Source organism: Homalodisca vitripennis, chromosome 5, assembly GCF_021130785.1.
Source record: "Homalodisca vitripennis isolate AUS2020 chromosome 5, UT_GWSS_2.1, whole genome shotgun sequence".
Classification (NCBI taxonomy): domain Eukaryota; kingdom Metazoa; phylum Arthropoda; class Insecta; order Hemiptera; family Cicadellidae; genus Homalodisca; species Homalodisca vitripennis.
In genome coordinates, this window is record NC_060211.1 from 181,536,658 (window position 1) to 181,555,880 (window position 19,223).

The following is a 19,223-nucleotide window of genomic DNA, read 5'->3' on the forward strand; positions in this document are numbered from 1 at the left end:
TGGAAACGCAAATTATTCCTTTCGTTGGACACGAACAACTACCGTTTTGAATTTTTTAACTGGAAAAGTTATCGGTTCTCAGAGCCAGGAAAGACGTTCTAGTGGCAGGAAAGACGATTGAGAGCTACAAAACAAGCTTTCACTTGGGTCGTAAGAAGGATAAACAGTGTAAATGAAGGGGGCTACATGGAAACTGGGAAGAAAACGGGATCAGGGAATCACGAATTATCTTTTCTGTTGGGTTCGAACAACTGCCGTTTTGAATTTTGAAACTCAAAAAGGTTTCCTGGAGTAATCTGTACCATGTTCCCAGATTTTTGTAATAAATACTAATAGTAAGTGCCTGAGAAATCTGTTATCATTTCGGTTACAGCTAGTGGCAGAAAAGACGATTGAGAGCTACAAAGCAAGCTTTCACTTGGGTCGTAGGCAGGATAATCAGCCTAAATGTAGGGGACTAAAAGGAAATTGGAAATAAAACTGGATCAGTAAATTAGTAAGGAATGGAAACACGAATTGTTCCTTCTGTTGGGATCGAACTACTATCGTTTTGAATTTTGCAACTGGAAAAGGTATCGGTTCTCTGAATCAGGAAAAACGTTCTAGTGGCTGGAAAGACTATTGAGAGCTACAAAGCAAGCTTTCACTTGGGTAACCAGCGTAAATGGAGGGACTAAAAGGAAAACGGTAGAAAAACGGGATCATAAATTAAATCGATCATAAAGTAGGGAAGCGAATCTCGATTTATTCTTTCCGTTGGGATCGAACAACAGTTTTGAATTTTGCAACTGAAAAAGGTATCGGTTAGTGGAGCCAGGAAAGACGTTCCAGTGGCAGGAAAGACGATTGAGAGCTACAAAGCAAGTCGTAACACGCTAGATTTTTCTTGTATGTAAAACTGTCACAAACATCTACTTGTCAAGCCGACACCCTTCCCCTCCTCCCCTTGCCTCCTGCCGACCACGGCTGCAGACCTATACCGTACAGTGTGGAACTTTCCGTTCCTCCCCTCCTTACAAAAAAGGAAGAGCAAGGAGCAGGATCACGGCGGGGCGCGACCTTGCCCGATCCTGTCTCGACCTGCAGCGTGCATGCGTCATCATGGTCCTTTGTCCTGAAGGTTCAACAGGTGCTAAACCTGTCGAGTATTCAAGGGTAAAGTTCCACCCCGGCTGCCAAAACGGACTCAGGTACAATTGTCACTTTTTTAAGAAAAGGGTTGTGGCCGCCCTAATCCTAACTGTTCCATTGGAACCTAATTGGGTGGAAACGTCCCTTCCCCGCGATCTTATCAAATGTAAATTTGGGTTAGGGCCGTATTGGGACATTGAAAGAAATGCAAATAAGTCAAGTTCTCCGATCTCAGAAGATGTCCTTTGTGGTTGGATATGTAAAAGATAATTTTTATTCTGACTGAGATAACCGAAACTTTTAGTATTTAATGTGAATGTTGAGCTTAGCTCCAGTTCACTTTCCTCTTAGTGCAGCATCTGGAATCTGACGCTATTACAGATTTTACTTCTCGAATCTGGAATTGTGTCCGTCGGAAGGGATCTAAGAGTCGGCGACGAAGAAGCTCAAAATAAACTCTTTACATCATTTCGACATCAGAGACACCTAGACTACAAAATATTGTGTAATCTAGGTGAAGAAGTACTCTCATTGTCTCATCAGGTGCACAGTTGAGTGCATTATGATGGTTTAGACACAATATCTAAGTACGGTCGAACAAACAAATTGTCTACACATAACGTAGCTATGTTGGAAAGGTGGAATCAATCAGATTTCAGACGCTGCAAGATAAAGGTGAACTGTAGCTAAATTCAACATTCACATTGATTCTATACTTTTCACCATAGTTACGTATTAGGGTTCGTTTAGTTTTGAAACAAACTAAGCGCAAAAATATTGCAAACTTAAATTTATAATTTATGCAAAATCAGCCTTAATCCAAAATTTGCGTTATAACGCTTTATTTTCTTCCAAAAGGATGAAAGTTGCGTAGCAACTGAAATGTTCGTAGAAAATATTTTCCTATCTAACAGGGTTCTTTTGTTCCAGTGGATATATAAGTATAAACCAAAGTACTAAATTCTCAGGATCTACCCAGCGAAATACTAAATTATGTACAGAAACCAGAGTTCACTGATACGGTTGTATTCCCCTACTTCAGAACTTCAGTCTCTGGTCTTTAAAATTGGACATTAGATGATTCAGGAAATTGGTTTGGGAAATAATATTAACAGCGACCATCAGAGACTACAGCCATGGGAGTATGTAAAGCTATAAATATTTAAACAATAGAACACCATGTCATAGATAAATCCAACTCAACCGAGGGTAAAGATTTTGGGAACAGTTGCTACTGCTGCAAGGAAGTTTCCACATGACTGCCGGACCCAGTGGGGCATTAGATGCTGTGAAGTATTAGACAACTGCACCCAAGCAACCACAAGGAGAGCATGTGCCACCACTGAAGTGTAAGAGCTCACACGGGAAACCCATCTGTTGGTCCAGTGAAAGCTAAAACCTTTGGGAAAGAGCAGGAAAGTAGATCTCTTCGGACACCTTGTAGCATCGATCTACCGCCTACGGTTCCATCGGCTTATATTAATAGCCGAATTCACTCATTGCCCGAGAAATTTACCCACAACGTGTTGTACGTGAGTCTGTATGCCCTCATCGTGGTGTTGGAAATTCCGTTTGCTCAGTATGAGATATCATCAGGACTCGTTGTGATATTTTTATTATGAGGAATGGCCGAAATAATATTACTTGCTTTTCATTGTAATAATTCAGAAGAAGTGTTTTCAATAAGAAAGATTTATTTTTAAAACACCATAAAGTACAAATATATAATTGATAAAAAAAACTAAAAAATAGGGTCCACTCTAACAACGTATCTCCTGTATAGTATGGACGCACAGCGTACTACCAGCGTACACACAGTCTGCCGTGTACAGTTGGTTAGCATACACGAACACGTTGTCTGGCAAGTTATACCAAGTCCAAACTGTCAGCGTAACCTCTGTCTCTAGTATGCAGTCTGCCTGCGTTACGGAGTCTGGTGTCTACATTACTTTAGACAAACTATCTGCAATCATACACAGACACGTTGTATGGTAAGTTATGCCATGCCCAAATTGCCAGCGTTACGGAGTCTGGTGTCTACATTACTTTAGACAAACTATCTGCAATCATACACAGACACGTTGTATGGTAAGTTATGCCATGCCCAAATTGCCAGCGTTACGGAGTCTGGCATCTACAGTAAGTTAAACAAGATCAAGTTGAATATTTTAGATATTGAGGAAAGGTAATTACATACAACACCATTATGGCTATTTTGTATTTTGGGTTACAAAAAAAATTTGAATGTTGCCTTCGAGAATAGTCTACGGGACGTGGACAAATTCCGTTGTAGCTGATAGTTATGTTGACACTACTGGACCACATTTCACCGAGAACTGGAAACTAACCCTATTATCAAACACTTACATAGTACATAGTATATAGTGTAGGTTTTTATCCAATTTCATTACCTACGTGTACGAAAACAGTGTCTTATAATGTTTCTTTGGTACAATTAACCAAGAACTAATTTGTATTTACGCATATTCTTGAAACGATGTTATGTTAGTGTAATAAAAATAAACCGATAAACAGAATATTAAATGACCAGTCAAAACTTAACGAAAATCTTGCCAACCAAGTAACTTCAACACGTGTGTTGCTATGTACCATGACAAACAGTCATATATGGTTGTAAAATATTACTTGCAATTTGTTATCCAGCGATATCTCAATCAATCATAGTTGCCAAAAAGACCAATATGATTATTTTACCTTTTGACCTTCAAATTAAAGAGTTCTTTAAACTAAGAGGAACCTATTTACCAAGTTTCTAATCTGTAAAACCTTTCTTATCAACAGTTATCGCATGGACAAGAGACGGTTAGACAGATAGGCAGACGGACAAAGTCGATTTTAAAACTGCCCTGTCGGATCCGTAATAATCTTAATCAATTAATTCTGTACCGAATCTTAATGGAATTAGTCTGAAAACGTCATATCAGCTTATCGTCCGTTCTACATTATGACCTTTTTATCATTTTCTTAGTGACAAAACATCAATAAGTTTACTATTTCTACTCCATGGAAAATTATCAATGACTCGTTTATTTGTTTGTTATTATTGAGAATGAAACAAATTCATTTTCTACAACTGTATTTAAAAAACATCATTCGGAAGCTATTAAAATTCACATGCCTAATAGCATTGAACAAAATTACATATCTTCCTTGAAACTTAGCGGAAGTGCCCATTTTCCAATACGTTTATGGCTGAGCGTAATCAATCAAAGCCTATGCAATTGATTGACTGAAAGCGTTTCGGAATGATTGTACCTTTTTACTCGCTGTGATGGATAGAGTATACTAAATTTAGCACAAAAAGAAGAACAAAGAACGAACTTTGGTGACAAGCTCCAAGAAGAAGAATTTTTTTATTGTCTGCAAGTCATAAATTCACCCTTATATTTATAAGTTTAAAGTACAAATATATTAAACCTTAACATTTCTTAAGACGTTTAGACCCAGTTTAAAATACAACATCATATTTTAGGTTGTAAACTTTACTTTTTTAATGGTAACTTAAATAATTGTTAATTGTGGGATAATTTCTAGTCGAATGGCACAAAACGTCATGAACACAGTAAAAGCTTTGACGTTGTTTCAGTTTACCGTTTATATAATTCAACAATAATTACTCAAACCATTAACAAATTTCTCAAAACTATTGATAGTAAAACTGCTTAACTACTGAAACGCGGACTAATTTACAACATAACCAACAATGTAATAAATTGTGCATTTTTTTGTAATTTCAAAACACATGCCTTCTCCGAATTGGCTTTATCACTCCCCAAAAACATACTCCTACCCTGGTTACTTAAATAGGGCGATTTAGGGATCCCATATTATTGTACTATACAGTCAATAGGTCTTTCATAGACTGCCTTTGGGTACTCACTATTCTGCGCCATGCTTATAAAATGCGCCGCTCGCCTTGAGAAATAAAATTACTGAAAACAATTTTTTTTTATATTTTAAAATTATTACATTACTTCCTTTCGGGAGATACTGATCGCAATAATTATTTTGATGTGTGCTATGTATCATTGGTTTATTTCCAAAATTCAATGATTTACGAAATACAACAGCGTTCTATTTAATTTTAACATTTTACAAAGATTACCAAACACTAATTGCAATTAACAGCTTTCAAAGGCTCTGAAGTGTCAAACACATATCAATTAAGGTTTCAATTCAGATTATCAACAATTCGAATCTCATAAGACGTTGTCAAATATTCCACGGATTGACGTCATACAATTGAAGAGAGCCGATTGGTGAATTGCCATCAGTAACGGTGTAGTGATAAGAGCTTTTATTGACCTTTTTGATAAGCGATAAGATAGCAGGTCGGCTGTGTACCCTCCTCATACTCGTGGACCCTCCCAACAACCCAACACTCTAATTATAGAGGTCTTTTAAATTAATTAAGCTATTAATTAAACTTCCCCCACCTGTGTACTAATTCGGGGGCAATTTCCCGTTGCACTTTTCATCGTTCAGTGGACACCTAGTGAATTTTAATCTGAATTTGGGTCTCTGTTTTAAACCTTTTCAAACATTTCAGGAAGATGAAGTGCTAATGTTCTAAAAATGCCATGTTTGTAAGCCTGACTGAACGCCTGTCCTACCATCTCACGATCTTTTTTGTACCAGAAACAGTATATTTAACTATAAATAAACTCTTTGTTTGAAGTTTGTTTTCGACGATAGAAGGATTATGAAGGAATTTGCCATTGTTCTGTGGTACAAAAAAAATCAGTAACACTGATATGATGTAACACTGTGTTACTAGTTTTTTGAATCATTGAACGATGGCAAATATCCTGAAAATCCTGTTTCCTTCATAAACGAATTGTAGGTTATCTCTATACCATTGAACCTTAAATCTAGCAAGCTGCTTCCTGGGAAAATGTATCCCCGTGGCGTCAAAAATATCACTCTTTATATTTCTTTCAGTTGTTTGTCTAACTCCATTTTTACAATGCTAATACTGAATATTGATTAACAGAAATAAAAAAAAGTGTTTTATTCTACCTTAAGTGTTGATAACAGGTTTGGGTAATTTGAAAAGCACGAAAAGAACTTGATAGTGGAAAAAAACTTTTAGCAAATATTGAAGACGAAGCCTTCATACGATGATACCACATTTGCTCACTGATATACCAGTCCCATTTACCCATCTGTAGCAAATGGTAAAGCGCTGGTAACAAATGGTATCTATCCGGTGACTGTACAAAGCTTTATATTGGAGATATGCTTATCAGGTTATATAGTGTATAATAATCCCCAAGAACTAAATGTGTTGTATAAATAATAACCATTTTTATTTCTTAGTCTGGAGGAATCAGTAGGAAACTGAAGACGAAATGGTTAGGTATTGGGTAACGGGGTTTCAGTGGAACTTGGTACACACATTCCTCTTGGATCAATAGAACCCTATTCATTTTAAGGTCAAAGGACAATCCGTCCGTCTACCTGTATGTCCGTCTGTACGATAACTCTAGAGGACCTAGAGAATACTTGGTAACATAGGCCCTCTTGGCTAAATCAACCCCACCATAGCCGTTAAGTGAAGAAAACTCGGTTGGTCTTCCGCGGTTTGGAGTCGTGTCCAAATACCGCAGTACATTCAATTGTGAACCTGGTGAGAAAACGAGCACGCAAGAGAAAGGTGAACTAGAGCTAAAAACAACATTCGCCATGAATATAGTTCATAGTATATGTAGGTTAAAATAAACAAATCATACCAGAGTGTTGTGACACGCGTAAGTCAGGAATCACAACCACCATATCGTGTATCAACTTCATTAACTCTAAAACATGCACTTAATAAAAAACTAAACACAACACTAATTATTAAAACTACACTATAGAATACAGGTCACAATAGGTCTGTATTCACCGAGCAACCACCTACCTTTTTTAACCTAGTTTGTAATTATATGTTAAGTTAGTTATTTACCTGAAGAAGACACCAGATTGCAGATTTCGAAACTTAGTGTTACTGATGTTTTATCCACTGAATGATGGCAAATTTCCGGAACCCCTGTTTCCTTCACAATCCTTCCATCGTAAAAAACAAATTTGAAACGAAGTTTAAGGGTTATGCATTTTTAAATAAAGAATATTTTTCAAACGAAAAATCGATTGCACTTATTAAGGAAATTGTACATGGTTTCCTATTGGGAATCAAAATGACATTACAATTCTTATTATTAATTAGTTGAGATAACAATCGCGACAAGTCTGTACATCCAGACCATCGATTGTTCTGGTTATTTTGCGTGATAGTTGGCTTTAGAGGCGGAAAACCCATTTGTCACTTCCCTAATTCTACATAGAATTTCCTCGTCGCTCGTCGGAATTTTCCATTGAACTACAATTGTAAATAATTATGTTAGGATATATCTGCACTTTACAAACATAATTTTCTTGTCAATGCTATTGTTGAGTTATTACTGTTATTGTGTTGATATGCTTCATTGAATTTCATAACGGTTATCCACAGATTTGTGGGATACGGATTCGGGAAATTTTCCACTGGGGTACGTTGGGCCAGTCCTATCTGAACTTCCTCATTGCTCGATGGTTTTTTCCTTTGATATTTTCCTGCCGTGGTCACCCCCTACTGGGGTCTTCCCCTGACAGTCGCAACACTACCCCGATTGTCCGGGACAGGGGATCAGTTGGGAAGGGGACGCCCACAAAAACTCCACCGGCATGGAATATTACCGGGGCATCCCCCAAATCATCGTCGAGCTTCTTTGTGCTATTGATCCCTCCCCCTCCACTCCCCCCGCACCTGCATATTCGGCGACTGTAACAAATTGATAGGGGAGGTTAGCACCTGATCGATCCCGCAGACCCCCCGTTCCTTGACAGGTCCTTGTGTGTTTGTCTTTACGTAAGTAGTCTTGGGAATAGAAATCACTTTGGAAGTAATCTGCTTATGAACGTTGAATAATGCGTTCAATCGAATTGGAACTATAAACCAGAATTTAAATTACAAAAACCTATTATTTCACGCATCATACAACAAAAAACTACATTTTGAAATTTGAAACATACCTCTCGTTGAGGCAGAGCTGAATCATTCCATCGTTTTTTCTGCAATATAAAAATAAACTCTATTTCCCTAATTACTCAAAGTTGTATTGAGCAAATCAAAACATGCTCTAAATTATTAACTTCATGTGATACTCGTATTTTATTACAGTAGAATATAGTCTTAAAACCAAAAGGTAACCAAAATAACTGATGATAAACCAAGAACACTTGAGTACGAGTATATGTTGAGCAACATGTAAAATTGTTTTTATCACGCCTGACTTAAAATTATTACACAGTGCAGTATTAATTCCCGTAATATAAAAAGTAGCCTAGGAGCTTTATCAATAACAACAGCGATTTTACAAACAATATTACGTCGAAGGAGTAATTCTTAAATGTATATTGTATTAATCCTTTTGAATACTAATTATGCCCTAATCGGATATCTAGATTTTACCCAGAGATATCCGAAGATATTAATTTGCTACTACTCATAAAGTTTATTTTCATATAATAACTACAAAAATATTTACAATGCCGATTTAGCATGATTAGCAAATAAAAATCTCAAATGGGATGGAGGAAACAGAAATTTTCCATCGTTCAGTGATAGAAAAAAAATCAGTAACACTACATTTCCGAGATCTGCAATATGATCTCTTCTTCAGGTAAATAACTAACCTAACACATAATTACAAACTAGGTTTAAATTTAAACTAAATGTGATCCTCCAATAAATATAAGTTGTTGTTGAAGATCCCATTGTAAATAAATCACAAATCCAAAACAATAATGTAAATGCGATCATGAAAGGTACAATTTGAAATATTCAATTGATAGAAGAACATTTGCACTGTAGAGAGATAAACTGAAAAACCGAATACACAAATCGCGCCTTATCAGACTGATGTACATCTCCACTGCAAGCCAGGTGATTTGTTTATTTGGGAGAGAACAGATAACGATAAAATAATCTCTAAGGGTAACAAATAAAACATTGACAATGCTTGTATTGATCAGATCAGTTGCGACTAAAAGCAATGCTGTTTTAAACCAACACCTAAATGACTTTCTTAGGGCAATCAAATGTCAACTAGAGTCAAGGTTACATGGATCAGTCTTTCTCTAAACCACTTCTCGTTATCGGAATTTAAAATGATGTATCACACATCCGGCTCGTTCTTATCGCCGGCAACGGAATTGATTCTCTAATCACAATGATTTGCCCCAATTGTACGGAAAATTTACAAAACTCCCGAACAGATATAGGAATCCAAAGTGTCAAGTCTATTAAAAATGATGGAAAGTTCAGCTAGATTCTTTGTCTCTTTTAATTTACTCCAACCCACGCTGTGATTCTGATGTCGCCGACTCAAAGCTACGAGCGCTCTGCATTAGCTGATTGCAGCGCTTCTTTGTTCCAGGAATAATGCACCCGGTGGGTGGTGGGTGGTGTTGTGTGGCGGGGGGGGGGGGAGGGGGACACAGAGAGGAGAGGGTTGACAGAACTCCGAGGGTCAATTTATGACCCGTGTAACCGGTGTGGTTATTCCTTGCGGACGGACACTCCTCACGTTGGGGGAAAACAGCTGTAATCCCTCACACGTTATCGTTACAAAATAGATATTATTGATCCCGATTATTAAACTGTAGATACCAAATCCACTCAGTTCTATTTAAATTCAATTTGATCCACTGAGTGATGTACAATCACATAAAATAGGGTTCAAAACAGTTTAAAAACTAAATACTTATTACACACGTAATGTAATACCAATAACGTAATGTAGACCTAAACAATATCATTGCAGGAACCATTGATTGTTTTTTATTAGAGCAGTAATTGGATTCATTCGTAAAAATATTTAGCCCCTCGAGTAATAAGTGATAAATCAATCTTAGCACATCTATAATCTATCTGTTTTTCGTGATGTTGAACTCAGATCAAAGTAGTTTCGGAGAGTTATCAACAGTAGGCTATTTATTGTGTACATTAATTACGTTCATATCGTATCAAATATTGCATTTCTGTAGTGTTTTAGATAAACAAATATGAGAGCTAATCCGTTCTTGGCTCATAAAACCGCTTCATGCATTTAACAGTCTTTAAAAATTTCCCCCCTCCCCGCCACCCGTGTTTCGTTGTTAGTTCAACCCTTGAGACGTCTAAAGAGGCCATGCAGGATATTGCTCTACGCATAGTCAAATAGAGATAGATCACGTTCAGATAAAAGTCCTTATATTGTGGATAAGTCACGCTGACAAATCCCTACCTCGTTCACCAACTGATCACCTTATTACAGGGCTGTAAAAATACAGGTCATCATCACTTTTCAAAACCGTATTACAGGGGGAATGATTTGAAGAAGAAGAAGGAAAAGTGGAAGAAGAAGAAGAAGAAGTGGAAGAAGAAGAAGAAAAAGGAGTGGAAGAAAAAGAAGGCACTACCTGAACCTTCAGCCAATGGCTCTAAATGGGTGAAGTGAATAAAAAGTAGTATTTACTTGAAGTAAATACTTCGAAGTAGTAGCATTTTCTCAGAACGATGTGAATAATAATGTACTTCCACTGGGTAGTAAGTACTTCGGGCCGTCCGGATTTGGTGAAGCATTTACTACCGTAGTATTTACTACCCATATAGCACTTACTTCACTTTTATTATTTCCTCTCTTATCGATAACCCCTCACCGCATGTTTGTGGTGAACAAAACTCAACGTTCCTACGGAGTTCTGTTTATCTGGGATATCCATGTACCGGCTCGTCGGTGCATGACTCACTTGTCTGCTGTCTGTCAGTCACTTTACCATTCTGGGTGCTGACTATGTCGTCAAGTGATGAGGCCGGTGACTGTGCTGACGTTGAGCGGGACGTTGTTAACAGAAAACACTTTTTGTGCGACTATTGAGTGAAAATTCAGCTGTCGTAGAAAAGTCTAAAGTGCCAAGTGTCATGTGTGCTAAGAAGAAAGCTTGGGATATCATATGTTCAGAATATTCTAAAGCCACCGGGAAAATAGTTACTCCGGCGCAACTCTCAAAATGCTGAACAACATGAAAACAAAAATAAAGAAAACACTGATAGAACAGCCAACTGGAAACAAAAAAAATTAAACTTAAAGACTGGGAGAAAAGAGTTTCTTACTGCTCCCTTACACAAGAAGAAATCCTGTTTTTAAAAAGGTGCCGGAGCTGCTTCAGTAGGATTTTGTGAAGGTGAATCTGCTAAAAACACAACCTCATCTAAACAGAAGGGAGCTGATAACATGGAAGTAGAACACCAGCCAAGTTGTTCAGTGATTACATCAAAGCAGCCTGTGGTAGCTGTGAGAAAAGGAGCGAAAAGGCTGTCAATGCTAGAAACGGACGAAACAAGGGATATGTCCACTCCGCAATTACAGCGTGCAGTGTTGCTGCAACAAATGGAACTCCAAAAAATCCAGATAGAAAAATAAAGAATATTGCTAAACAATTTGAAAAAGACTGTCAATGATGCTTCAACTGACACGGAAGACTTATTTTCTTTGTTTGATTAATAAAATAATTTGTTGTAAGTTCCAAATCCTATCCCCCCATATAAAAAAAAGAAATAAATAAATAAATAAATAATAAAATTAAAAAAAAAAAAAAAATTATATAAAAAAAATAATAATTAAAACAAAAAAACTATAAAAATTATGTGTGCCTGCGATCGTCGATTAAACAAGACATTTAGAAAAACTGGAATCTTTTAGTTAATTTACCTGCAGGAAGAGAACAAATTCCAGTTCTGGAAAACGTCGTGTTTTATTTGTAACACTTAACGATGACAAATGTCTGGAATTTCCTTTTATTCCTTTCAGATCAACATCGTCAAACAATTAACTTTAAACATAGAATTAACCTGTAAATAGAACCTGATGTCACCTCCTTGACAATAAAACGTGACAAAAATACAGCCCACATTTTAATGTTTTAAGTTTTTTTACACCTGAAAAAGAGGATGATTTTCCATTCCTCGAAACGTAGTGTTATCATTTATTGTAACATTTAAAGATGGCAAATGTCCGCAATCCTGTTATTCCTTCAAATCAATCCATCGTCAATAACAAACTTTAAACAAAGAATACATACATATATATATATATTTTTTATTTTTTTATAATACTTTAGAACAACATACATTTAACATAAGAGTACATCAATAATGCAAAATATTAACTTCAGATTTCACAAATATGCTCGATAAAATTAAAGTTAAGTATGAAATAATAACAGACGCCTAAACAAGCCTTAAAAAAATCAACTAAAAAACAACCATCAATTACATTAATATATACATTTTGCAGCATAAAAAATGTCAAGTATCATTTAAAACAGAATTTGGATAATCTCTTGACGCTTTTCAACACCTCGAGTTTTTGTTACGGCATTTTCTATTTGTTCTTCCGCAGCTAACTCTTCTTGTTCTTCTTCAAGGGCAGGATTTTCTTCAAGCTGATAGTCAAAGTTATCATTCAAATGTTTACTTATGTTATGTAGAACTGCACAGCTTACAATGAGTTTGGGAATTTTTTCCAGAGAAATCCTCACACAGTTTGCTATTATAGGAAACCTTTTTTTAACTTGACCGAAAACTCTTTCACAATAACTCTTTCTTGAGCGTGCAGCCGATTAAATTGTATTTCGTCTTGATTGCGGGGAGGTTTGAAGGGAGTAATAGCCAAGGGTATGTTGCCATACCCCGAGTCTCCCAACAGACAAGCAGCCCCATCATATCTGGCTATAACCTCTCTTACTTACCTGGCTATTTCTCCAAATTCTCGAGTCGTGAACACTACCCGGCCATTCTGCACAGATGCTGGTGAATTGTTCGGTCGCATCACAAGTTGCCTGCACGTTTATACTAGGGTATCCTTTCCGGCACACATATTCATCACCAAACAATCTAGGTTTCAGAATTTCAATCTGTGTACAGTCACGTGCACCAAATAACCGAAGGCAGCCTAAAACGGGTCTGCCACAAGAGTTGAGCATCATTTATTTTTCTCACTGAATTTGGAAATTTAATCCAATGATGTGCTCGGTCAGTAATACAGTCCATAACATAGTGAAAGGTTTTACAAACCGTTGAGCGATCGACTCCGACATCTTCAGCCACTCCAATTTGAAATCCTGGATCAGCCACAGCGCGTAAAAAAATTCCATTTTCCCCCTTGGTGTCAAAGCCCCTCCTCTTGTCTCATCACTTTCAGGCAGAAATTCAGCGGTCAAAAAATTAATGCTTTCATCCTCAAACCGTAAAAGTTGTTTGTCACTGACGACTTGTTTGCTCACGATATAAACTTACGTTCACGAACGTGCATGAACATCGCCATGATGCCGACTGAACTAAAACGAAGTCTGACCTACACCAACTCCACAAAAAACGAAGCAGTTACTACAGCAAGGTAGTAGTTGCTAGGTTTTATTCACATGAATCTGGAGCAAATACTACGGGGTCCGGAAATATGAAGCAAGTACTACCCTTTGGTAGCGCTTTCTTTTTTATTCACTTTGAAACGAAGTAATTGCTTCAAAATCAGTGTAACGAAGCAAGTACTACTTTTTATTCACTTCACCCAATGTGTCCAGATATCTGAAAGATGAGCTTAGGCTTTTAGACTTCAAGAACTCTCAAAAATATAGTATGTTTGTTCAATTTAACAAACAATAGGCCTTATATTCGTTTCCATGAAATCCACGAGCAAACTGCTCTGTCCGAAGTGAACGTAACAGTTGTCCAAATTTATCCAAATGTTCCCTGGTACATGATAATTTTTAAAGCTCCGGTTTAAGCTCTACAAATTAATATAGGACCTGCTCTCATAAAAAATGAAGAGCAGCTGAGGACAAAAAATAGCTATAGGTAACACATTCCTCTAAGAGTTTTTCAATTATCAAACCGTTACCTCAATCAACTATGATTAATTTCACAATCGTTAGGCATTACAGTTTATTTTTCAAGGTTAAAATGGTCAAGGAATGTAATTTTGTTTACTTTGTTTTGTGTTACTATATAAAAATAACTTAGTGAAATTTATATATATATATATAATTTAGCCTGTTACATAGTTTCTCATCATTCATTTCCAAATCTGCCCATCAATTAAGTGTAATCCATTCTTAAAATTGTGACAATATTGTTTAGTATAATTTCGTAACTCGTACTTTTAAAAACAAAATTGAGGGTTACGTCAAACTAAAACGTTTTAATTTATCGATAGAAGCGTACGTAAAGGACATGCATTGTTAAAGGAAAATTGTCGTAACAGTTTGCACAACAACTTCATTTACGTATTAATAACGTCTAGAATCGATTTGTTTTTAATAACATTCATATGAAATGGCATTCATCATGGAAAACACTTCTGTCGTCAATGATATTTTAAACTCTATGAAGAGAGACAGCTTGTCAACACTTAAATGTAATCTCACTGATAAACCATCATTAAATAATTACCAAACGAATTCCTTGCGCGGCTTTTTCGTAAGTCCATTATCTTATCTGCAGAGTTTTGCAATCAATTTTTTATTGGGTATGTTTCATTGGTCGTTATCTCTATGTCACTATCAGAAGAGAAGACGGTCGTTTGTTTTTCGTTGTTTGCGCTTTGTTTGCTTTTCGGGTGGCGTGATGTGGTTGTCACAACAAACATTGTCTGTGATGAGCAAACAAAAAGAGCAATAATAGTATGTTTCAGAATATTCAATTCAGTTAGTGATAACATCGCTGAAAACGTTTCTATAGCAAGAGAACAAAGAACTTTCTTCGTATGTCAATACATTTGCGTCAGAGTCTTAAAAAGTGGATTTAAGCAAACAATACCAGCGACTGGTGTTGTTTATTTAGCAACAATAAAGCGTTTTGTTGAAAACGTCCAGATTTACTTCGCCTTGTACTAAGCCGAACGTCCTGACATATTAACATTATTTAGCCCAATAATCTGGGCTTCTGTGAGTTGAAAAATTACTCACTTAAAATGTATTACCAAATCTAGTTAAGTAGGTTAATTAACGCTGGCATTTCAATACAATTTTCTTCAGACATTTCCAGTACAACAATAAGATTCAGATGATTAAATTTTAGGTCATCTATTCGAAAAATAACGTCCTAATAATTGAATCAATGAAGCCAAATTAACTTTTAATAACCTTATCGAGTCAAATTTCAATTGATCCAATTCAAAGGTATAATGTTTTTCACGGTTTGTTTATAAAAATAATCGGTACTGTATTAGATAATATCAAGAAAGATTATATCGATCTACCCTCTCTTCCCTGAATAAAATAGCAATTGATGAGTTTGACGTCTTGAAGCTCAAATCCTGATACGGCACTGATCATCGATAAGGGGTTCTAAAGAACAACAGTAAGACTTGATGATCCTTTGTTCAAGGTGAGCACAGACCGTAAAGCAAGCAGCGCTGCGATCTAGCGGCGGTAAATACAACTAACAGACCATCAGCTGATCAATGTTTACCTGTTACTTTCTCTGTTTTACCAGTAGGAGACATTTGGAGAAAGGAAACATCAATATCATCGAATAGCAGTCCATATACAGTTTAGTATTTCAATTTGAAAAACATGATAACGGTATGATTTCGGCTTAAAATTCTACAATTCATTACTATTGGATGTACGTATCAATGAATTATTGTTCTTTCTTATCACTTAACATTTTTATACATCGATGTGTAACAATATTTAGTAAAGCTTTATTATTTATGATGTACAAATTTCATCAAAATAATAGTTTAAATCTGTGTGAAGTATAAAAATGAAATCAGTCAGTTTCAGTTTCTAAAACTATTTCTCTAGCCATTCTACAGAATCATACAACTTCTGTAATTTGTTACATACCGATAGTCATTGATAACTTAAATGGTTTACTTCATCACGGTGTTTGAAGTACAGGAGTGTCAGACAACACAATAAAGTGAAGTGAAATATTTGTAGCACATTGAACTAGTTGCTAGTGTAGTTGGTGATCATTAGTTAGGAGTACCTAAATGTAATTAGCAGGAACTAGATGCCAGCGTAGCTGGTGATCATTAGTTACCTACATGTAATTAGCAGGAACTAGTTGCTAGAGTAGCTGGTGGTGATTATTTGTCTACAAGTAATTAGCAGGAACTAGATGCCAGCGTAGCTGGTGATCATTAGTTACCTACATGTAATTAGCAGGAACTAGTTGCTAGAGTAGCTGGTGGTGATTATTTGTCTACAAGTAATTAGCAGGAACTAGATGCCAGCGTAGCTGGTGATCATTAGTTACCTACATGTAATTAGCAGGAACTAGTTGCTAGAGTAGCTGGTGGTGATTATTTGTCTACATGTAATTAGTAGCAACTAGATGCCAGCGTAGCTGGTGGTCATTAGTTACCTACATGTAATTAGCAGGAATTAGATGCCAGCTGTCCTGCTGGTAATTAGTAGTCTACATGTAATTAGCAGGAACTAGTTGCTAATGTAGCTGGTGGTCATTAGTTATCTACATGTAATTAGCAGGAATTAGATGCCAGTGAACCTGGTGGTAATTAGTAGTCTACATGTAATAAGCAGGAGCTAGATGCCAGCGTAGATTTTGGTAATTAGTAGTCTACATGTAATAAGCAGGAACTAGATGCCAGCGTAGATTTTGGTAATTAGTAGTCTACACGTAGCAGACGAAAATTAGCACCTCTCTTCATTCCCAACTAATTTCATATTGTAGAGCGGGGGGGGGGTTTTCTCCATAGTAAAATACAGTAGAGAGAAGCGAAGAACAGATTATAAATTTAGCATTGCACCAAACTTATCATATCGTTTACAGAAGAACGAGGTAAACCAGTAATATTTATGACATAGAGAAAATCTAACTCAATTTGACATCGGCTGTTCCCTAATTATTAATATTATTTTTATAATTATTAATATTTCGTTGTAAAAGACCAATGCACAGTACAGCTAAAGAAGAGTCGCAGTCAAGTCGAATTCGAATTGACTTGTGTATCCAATGTTCAAGAATGAATGACTAGTTAAAATTTACTACTTAATCCACATCGACTCCAACCGACATTATTAACCCATCTAAGAACAGGAACTGTTATCAAACCAAATCGATTGAGATTTATCCCGCCCTTACAATTGGTTGTTTGTCTGTAAGCTCGAATCTGATCATAAGACTTGTTAAGTCTACTTGTGTTAGATTGACTACCAAATCTGTGGTGCAAGTGTGGTTCAGATTTAACGGGTGCAGATGGGTATTTCCCCAAATAACCACAAGTAACCCTTGCAATATGAAGAGAATCATTAATAACCCCAGAAATACCTCATCGGAGTGAGAGTATTCGGTGACGCACATGTTGTATGCTCAGATCTTTTGGACTGTTAGATCGAGGTGTGCTATTGTGGCTTCTCTCACAATAAATACTGTTGACACGGACATAAAAAGCAAGTTTTCAACTTGATACAGTGGAGATTTATTTCACGTAGACCAAGATGAATTATCTTCTAGTCAACACCAATAACTCCTCAGAACTTTTAAAGCCGTTCATTCGTGAAAGGGGTGTCCATTAACGACTCGTTAACAAATCCATGGATTCGTGATCTGACGGAGGTGGAAGAGATGGAATCCCGAGATGGAGATTTGTCACCACTTTGATAACCTATATTACGGCTATTTCGTATAAAACTATTTGACATGACAGCATATCCCACTATAGCTAAAACTACTGCACATCCTAAGTAGAACCCACGCTCTTTCCAATTCCAAGAGTGTAGTTAGGATTGAGTTAAGTAACTTTACTAAATTCACCGTACCTGTGGCCTTTTTCACTGAATCTTTAAAGACAGCTTATCAAGAATGAAATTGTTATAGTGAGAGAACTGTTCTTAGAAACGTAGTAGTGTTTGATTCTGATTTATTCTGTGAATTTGATAAAAAAATTCTTTCTTAAAAGGAAATAAATAAGCAACGAGACATATTAATATTTCAACGAGACATTATTAATTCAAATGTTGAACTCCGAACGGGCTTTCCTTGAAAGATTTCTCGAAAAATTTTAAATAGAAAAATATCTCATCTCTATTTCTTTTAAATAGAAATAGTTATAAAATTATAATAAACATCATAACAAATTTCTTGTGTGAGAGTATCTTTAAGCAAACTCTAGCAACTAAGCAAGCTCATTCATTTGAAGACAAGAAAGTGAATCTCAACCCAGTTTTATCTATTCAAGTTTTATTTTATACAAATAAAAATAGTTTGTGATCATGTACTACTGGAGATATAAAAAAACCTTGATTGAATTTGATTCAACAAAAACCTTTGCTGGTAGTTTGTAGCCAGACGTTGAATTACAAATATTTTTCAAATATTTACTTTTATTACGTGTAAACCAAACTCTATCTTTAACAGCTAGTTTTAGGCCAGTCCTCATCCACAATGACTGTGTGTTTAGAGGGGAAAGTGGACTTCGGCCACCGTAATTTTGACACCGAGATTGCTCCGGTAATTTTACGGTAGCCGGTCAAAAAAATGGAACAACTGTTGTAATTATCCGGTCGAGATGGATAGTCGACCTGTAAATTATAAACAGACAATAATTGAGTCGGGATAGTAAATTACAATATTCAGTAGCGGATCATTAAAATCCTGCCACCACCACTGCCACGGGCGGGTAAAGTAATTAACATGAGGCGAAGGGGGGGGGAATCCACCCCACCATTACTGAAGCTACAACAATGCTTCCTACCCTCAAGGGACAAGCCTTTCAATGTCAACCTGAGAGTATCTATTTAAACTTGTCTTATTTGGGTTTTGAAAACGTTGTCCCTTTTCAATGTAAAGTCAAAAAACGAGTTCTAGAACCAGGCAACACTATATTCTTTAGAAAAGGGTAAAGGATTAATCAAATTTGTAATTATGTTCAGTTAAAATTTGCTTTAGTTTAATATAAACTATCAAAAATTTTCTTGACAATCTGTCTTCACTAATTCCTGTAAACTGATTCTGTCAGTTGCTATACAGTTTTTTT